The following is a 6,600-nucleotide window of genomic DNA, read 5'->3' on the forward strand; positions in this document are numbered from 1 at the left end:
AGTCACTTGTTGTTTACATTGTCCTTAACACACATTACAGTATTATGTTCACACAACTGGTTAACAAACAGAAAAAGCAAAATACGTAACTCACCAGACTAAATCCCAGATGATGTCACTGTATAATTTCCAATGAGTCCCAAGGGAACACAGGCATAATAATTTTTCTGTTCTACTCCAGATACTAAACATGAAATACAAAAATAAACCTTTAACTTAACAAGTAACATAACTTATAACCTGATATCAATTCTAACTATAAACCAGCAGGAAGCAACAATATCAGATATAGGGTAAGCGCCATATAACAGTTATTTCAATTAAAGTAATTTTGAGTTTCTTCAGCTACAAGAACCCACAAACATTTCCATCAAGCTTATTTGTCTCTCTTTCTCTCTACATATGTGTGTGTGTGTGTGTGTGTATATAATTTTTTTTTTTTTGCTTCAACTCTACCTAGAGACTAATAGTTAAGTGGGCTAAATAAGGAGGTAAGAAAAATTGAGGGTCACAGTGATGGTCTCCCCACCCTAGCTCTATTCAATGTTCATCAAAATCACAGTAGTCCACAGAAAAAAAATAACGCTGAGGCTGAGGTCCTAGCTCTGGCCTTGGCGGGGATTCTGCTCTTGACCTTGCACAAATAGCACTCTTTAAATGAGGACAATGACACGTGTACCATTCCTCTTCCTGATACACTTGTTAGGTGGGTCAAATGAAATGAGATAACTGAGTATGTTTTGCAGGTGCGAAGCCCTTTACAGATGTGATGTTATTATTATGGCAATCAACTTGTCCTATCTGCGCATTTTGGCCATTAAACAGCAACAACAAAAACCTTCCACAAGACTGAGGTGAGGCAAGAGACTGGGAGGCTCTTGGAAAAGGAGAGAGAGAATGAGAATGACTCCAAAACGCTTTTATAGTTACCACCTTCCTCAAGCTCTCTGCCTCTCCTCTGTGCCTTCCCCGTCTTACCTGGGAAGTTAATGTGTGAGAGAATCTATCTTTATCTCCTACACCTCCCCCTAGTTAATTGGGTTAATTTGCTAAGACTAAGAAAACTCCCCGAAGTCCTTTTCTACCTGCAAAGGTTTCTCCCGCTGTTGGGCTTTCTGATGTGTCCCACGGCAGGAGGCGTGGGAGGCTCCAGTGAGCCCAGGAGCCTCCTTTTACCTACACAGGTGCTTAGGGCGTGAAAAAATTGGCAACAGTGTGACAGTTCTCAAACAGAAGACAAACAAGCGTAAGGGTAAGGAGTTTGTTACTTTATTACTTTATCAGTAGAGTTTCATCCAAAGGAAATGGGCAGGGCGGCGCCTGTGGCTCCCTGAGCAGGGCTCAGGCCCCAGGCCCCATACACGGAGGGTGGCCCCATATACCCAGCCCCAGCCAAACTGCAACAACAACAACAAATCAAAACAAAACAAAAACAAAGGAAATGGGTAATTACTGAATTAAAGATATTTGCTTCCTAAGCTTGAGGGGCTGGAAGGAGCTAAGGCCCCAGAGTGGTCATTCCCAGAAAGCAGCATGCCTATCAGCTTTCAGAACTTCTTCAGATGTGGGTAACAGACACACACGCTCACTTTCATTCCTTTTGCCAACAACTATATTCAACTTGGATAACCAAGAAATCTAAATAATTAGCCTTGGTTCTACCCAATCAATGAAGCCTCTGGTTTTAATATGAAATGAATTACAATGTAATAAAAATGGTTACCTAACAATAAGAACTTTAATTACTCCAAACAATCTCCCCAATACTGACGTTATGAAGTTGACATTGATTTTGTATTTAACATATTTATAATGGGGAAAGGGGATAAAAACAGTCCTATCTTTGAGCATCTCCTATATGCCAAAAGCTCTACACAATTTATATCATTTAATTTTAACTACTCCATCAGGAAAACAGTATTACTCCCTTTTAAGTATTCCACAAAGTAACACAATTTAAGAGTCAGAGCAAAAATCTAAACCCCACCTGGTCTGACTTGAAAGCCCATTAACTTGTCTTTCTACTTTGTGGGCTCTGTTCAATGATAAGGCCTCACGTATAGCCTTTTACACAATAATCGTCTCCCTGAAAAATGTATAGTAATTAATTTCTGTAAATGGAATCCTATTCTAAATGTGTGGTGAAGCACTTTATCTAAAAGCATTATTGTCTCATTTGTGAAACGGTTAGGGGAAGGCAGGTTTAATTATGAGCTGCAAGGTTTTTTCCAACTTAAAACATATTAGGATTTTAAGGCACATAGTGAAGCATCTTACACAAAATCCTCCAAAATCATGGACTCTTTCTCCCAAGAGCTTATAGGATTTTTTTTTAATTATAAATTATAAGGAAGAAAAAATGTATCCACCCATACTCACTGGTTATATGGTTGAATGTTAAATAAAGATCTGTATTTCTTGTTTAGTTTTTAGGGCTTATGTCAATCACAAAGTTAGATTTCATTAAAACTCTTAGACATTTTAGATTGAAAACTTAAAAGAAATATTAGAAAAATCCAAATTTTCTTAATCCTAAACAAAGAATTGTTTTAAAAGTCTTAAATCGCATTCAAACTTTCATATAATGGCCTCATGTATTTGGTGACATATTCTTTCATATGCTTTTAAATGCTTTGGGAAAATATTTATACTTTCAAATATTTTTTCATTGCCAAAAGAAGGAAATCAACCAAAACTTCATTCTGGATTTGAAAGCAGGGAGCCTTAAAGGAATTATCTGGAACTCCTGCCCTGGAGCTGACGTGGACGTCTAGGAAACGGTCGTAATTTCATAGTAAATAAAGTGTAGAAACTGATTATCCCTATTCTGCCAGTGCCTCACCCAGAACAGAACACAAACCAGGAGTCCCAGGAGTGACACAAAGAGAAACCAGGAAAGGATACGTCCTATCCGTGTTTCCCCCACTCCCACTCCGCTGGCTGCTGGGTGTGTCACTGAGTGTACAGGTGCCAACAAGGGGGCGATCAAGAAGACGGGGACAGTGAAAGAGCCAGACTAACTGGTATAAGAACATGCCGTCTTCAAGAGACAGCCCATACAGAAATCTACAAAATTAAACACTCTACCTCTGTCTCCCATTAGTAACTAAAAGGGGGTAATATAAAAGTCCTCAAAATGTGTACCTTTCAAATGACACCCATTTTGAGAATACTTTGAAAATCTGTAAGTCAGATTTACAGGCCTAGGTGAAGGTTGAAAAGACATCAACAGATCTCCTCTCAAAAAGTCAGCAAGAAGGGAAAGAACTGATGTGAGATTCTTAGAGCATGGACTCAATGTTGTCTGGGGAGAGACAAGATAATGCTTCCGGTTATAGGAAGCTGGGGCAGAATGCTCTGGGACATTCACCTCTACCTAAGCAACAAAAATAAAGGAAGATGCATGGCCAAGAGCTACCCAGAGGCCTCCAGATAGGGATGCCAAGGGGAACCAAGCAAAAACCATCCAGCATTTGACAGCAAGTGAAGCTTCTGCAAATAGAAAAGTTTGCAAACATTAACTAGTGTGTCAAGTTAGGGTAACAGTTATTATTGCACCTAAATAAAGGATGTCCTTTTAAAAGCAGAAGGACCTATGTCTAGACTCATGGTAGATTACCCTGGCATAATTATTTACAAGGTATCCACTTTAACTCTCAAAAATGTTTCAGTTTGGGTATTTAATTGTTCTCCGACTCAAACTATGTAACAATGGTAGGGCAATGAATTATAAAAAGAAAGGAGGAAACAGCCTACTGCTTGCATGGTGGCTGCCCACACAGCCCTGAGGTTTTCTTTGGGTGTATCCCCTTAGGTAGTCAATTATTTACTCATTCAGTCATTCAGTGGTATTTCTAGAATCTTATTAGATGTCCCTGCACTGTACAGGCACTGGCACAAATAAAGAGGAAATCTCGAGACCAGAGGCAGATAGACAAGGAAATATATAAATGTGATATACTCAACAGTAAACCCCAATAGCACAGGCAATCCAGAAAGGGGAGGTTTTCCTAAAAATATATGAAGTTCCATATGGCAATGTTCAGGCCCACACAAAATCCCTACACGAAAAAAGCAATAAATCGCAAGCTTCAGCACAGATCACTAACAAAGTGGCAACAGGACAAATTTAACAAAATTCATCGCAAATCATACCATTATAAATATGAAGGTCAGCACACAGACCTTCTGAGTTTTGGTAAATAAACCCCACTAATCATTAAAGATTATTTATGAAAGCAAGATAAACGTTGGGCAAAAAAAGTGGTCAGAGTAGAAATTATGAGTTCTAGTTCCCAAAACATGAAAAAAGAAAAACTGGAAAACAGTGAAATTCTCAGGGGTTATTTAAGAAGAGACCGATAATGAAAAAGTGCTTGGGGGAAAAATCACTTTATTTAAAAATGTCATTCAGGGTAGTAAAAATGTTTTGTAACCACTAGTCCCAGACGACTCTGAAAAAATGAGAGATTAAAACACATACAAGAGAGACCAGAACGTCTCTCAAGCCACAGAACACTGAGCAGACATAAAATGGTGTGTCACAGTACAATCCACAACGGACACAGACTGCTCAGCTCATCACACAGGTTACTTTCAAATAATCTTCTTTTGCCATTTACAACTTGCAAAAACTGAATCATCTATAGTTTCTAGACGGAGGTGTTAAGTAGGGTGTGACTTCTCTGAAACCATCCTTGACCTTACAGACAAATCATAACCTCTCCAACATGGGAAGACAGCCCATAACTGGTTCAGTAAGACGAAAATGCGTCCGTCTTAAAGTTTCTCTTTCTAAGATCAGTTCTTTTAATAGCAATCCACCCCCTGAAAGAGCAGCATTCATTTGTTTCCATTTCTGCGAGTAAAATTCAAACCTAGGTTACTAATACCACGTGAAGTCATCCTCCTACTTTTAGAAAAATACTCATTTTCACTGCAAGTCTGACTGACAGTAACTAGAACGGCAGGTCTGCAGGCAGCCTGACTTATAAGAAACCTCCCTCTCAGGGAGCGCCATCAAACAGGGACTGGCAAACCTTCCAAGGGAAAGCTTAAAACCAGGCATTCATTTTAATGTGCTGGTGACAATGTCAAAGTTCTTTCTCAGGGAAAGGAGATGACTTTCCCCACCCATTTCCCCCACTCCCAGGCTAAATCAGCAAATAAATTTTAAATGCTGTACATAAAGTTTTATTACTTTCACCACAGCACAGATTTAACAGTTAATTTTAAAACGGCTCTCCAAAACATACAGCCAAAAGAAGCAAATGCACTGACTGTTACATAAGATCAATAAGTATACATTAGATCCCGGAACAGAGCAATTAAATAAAGTAACCGTCGGCAAAAACACATTCTATCCACAATTCCTATCAAATGAAAAAGCCCCTGTGCTCACCACCCCGTTCATTTTAAGTTTATAATGCATTCACAGTTACATAATAAAAGAGGGAATCTGCGAAACATTCATTAAACACAGTATTGTAAGCATAAAGCATGGCCTTGAATTAATAAAGTACCAAAGCTTTTGCAGTAATAACCAATACTGTCTAAATAAACTTTGGGAAAGGGTCATTGCTCCCTCCCTAGTGTCTATCCTGCACTACAGAATTAGGGAAAACCAAGCAGCTAACAACCCTAAAACGTGGCGGAGAGGTTCCTGGAGAAACACCACGTAAAATCCAGAGCCGAGTAACAGCAGAAACGTGCGGGGATCGCTCTTCCGGCTCCGAGTACCAAGCACACGCTGTGCCTTCCTCCTCCTCCTCTCCAAATGATTATAAAGTTCCCAGCTCAGCTTTACCTGTGCACAACCGTGAGCGCACACACAGAGACCTTGCTCCAACGCAAATCGCTAACCCGCCGGGCGCCAACTGGCGCGGGTGGAGAGGCGGGGAGTCCCTGAGGACCAACCCTTGCAAGGGGAAAAGGACGGGGCCGCCGTTCCCTTCGCGCCCCTGCCCTCCAGGAGGGATCTGCAGATTCCACCACTAGAGAGTTTGGCAGCTCAACAATGGGGCCGCCGCTCAAAGTCTGAGTGCCGCCCGCTCCAAACCCCTGCCCTCCGCTTCCCACCGCCCCAAGGCCAGCCGCGACAGGTGGGGCGAAGTAGCAATGCCCGGCGACATCTGCCGCTGACCCGCCCCGGGCCCCAACCCACACAGGCGCACGCGGCCACCGCCGGCCAGCTCGCCCCGCGGCCCCGCACCCGGTGTCGAGTGCAGACGAGGGCGGCGGCGGCAGCGGCGGCCGGGGCTCGCCAGGATGCTGTCCGGCCTGGGCGGTCGCACCCGTGCGCGGCCGGGCGCGCGGCCAGAGGTGTGGCAGGCCCGGCCCAGGGAACTGCCCGGTGGGGTCCCAGGCCCTCCGGCCGGCACCGCGGCACCGCGGCCGGGGAGCGAGCCTGCGCCCAGCGCGCCCCGACTTCCGCACCGCGGCGCCGCGGGAGAGGCGCTCCGGGTCGCGAGTTCCCGCACCTCCCGGCGGGCGCACGCCGCGCGCACTCAGGCGCACGCCCCCGCACACTCACTCACACGCGCCGCACACTCGCGGCGGCCCCGGCCCCACCCCTGTGCCCGGGCACCGCAGGCTCCCCGC

The 6,600-nt window shown here is 43.7% G+C and overlaps 1 protein-coding gene across 1 annotated transcript in view; it reads right to left on the reverse strand.

The window, feature by feature from the left end:
- CUNH5orf30 (chromosome unknown C5orf30 homolog) overlaps positions 1 to 423 on the reverse strand; it is a 14,912-nt gene extending 14,489 nt beyond the window's left edge. Inside the window, exon 1 of the mRNA XM_003788930.3 lies at positions 95 to 423. The gene's annotated coding sequence lies outside the window, so the exon portion shown is untranslated. The remainder of the gene's footprint in view (positions 1 to 94) is intronic.
- Positions 424 to 6,600: the final 6,177 nt, after the last annotated feature.

This window comes from Otolemur garnettii, unplaced genomic scaffold, assembly GCF_000181295.1.
Source record: "Otolemur garnettii isolate 467f Iridium unplaced genomic scaffold, OtoGar3 scaffold00030, whole genome shotgun sequence".
NCBI lineage: Eukaryota > Metazoa > Chordata > Mammalia > Primates > Galagidae > Otolemur > Otolemur garnettii.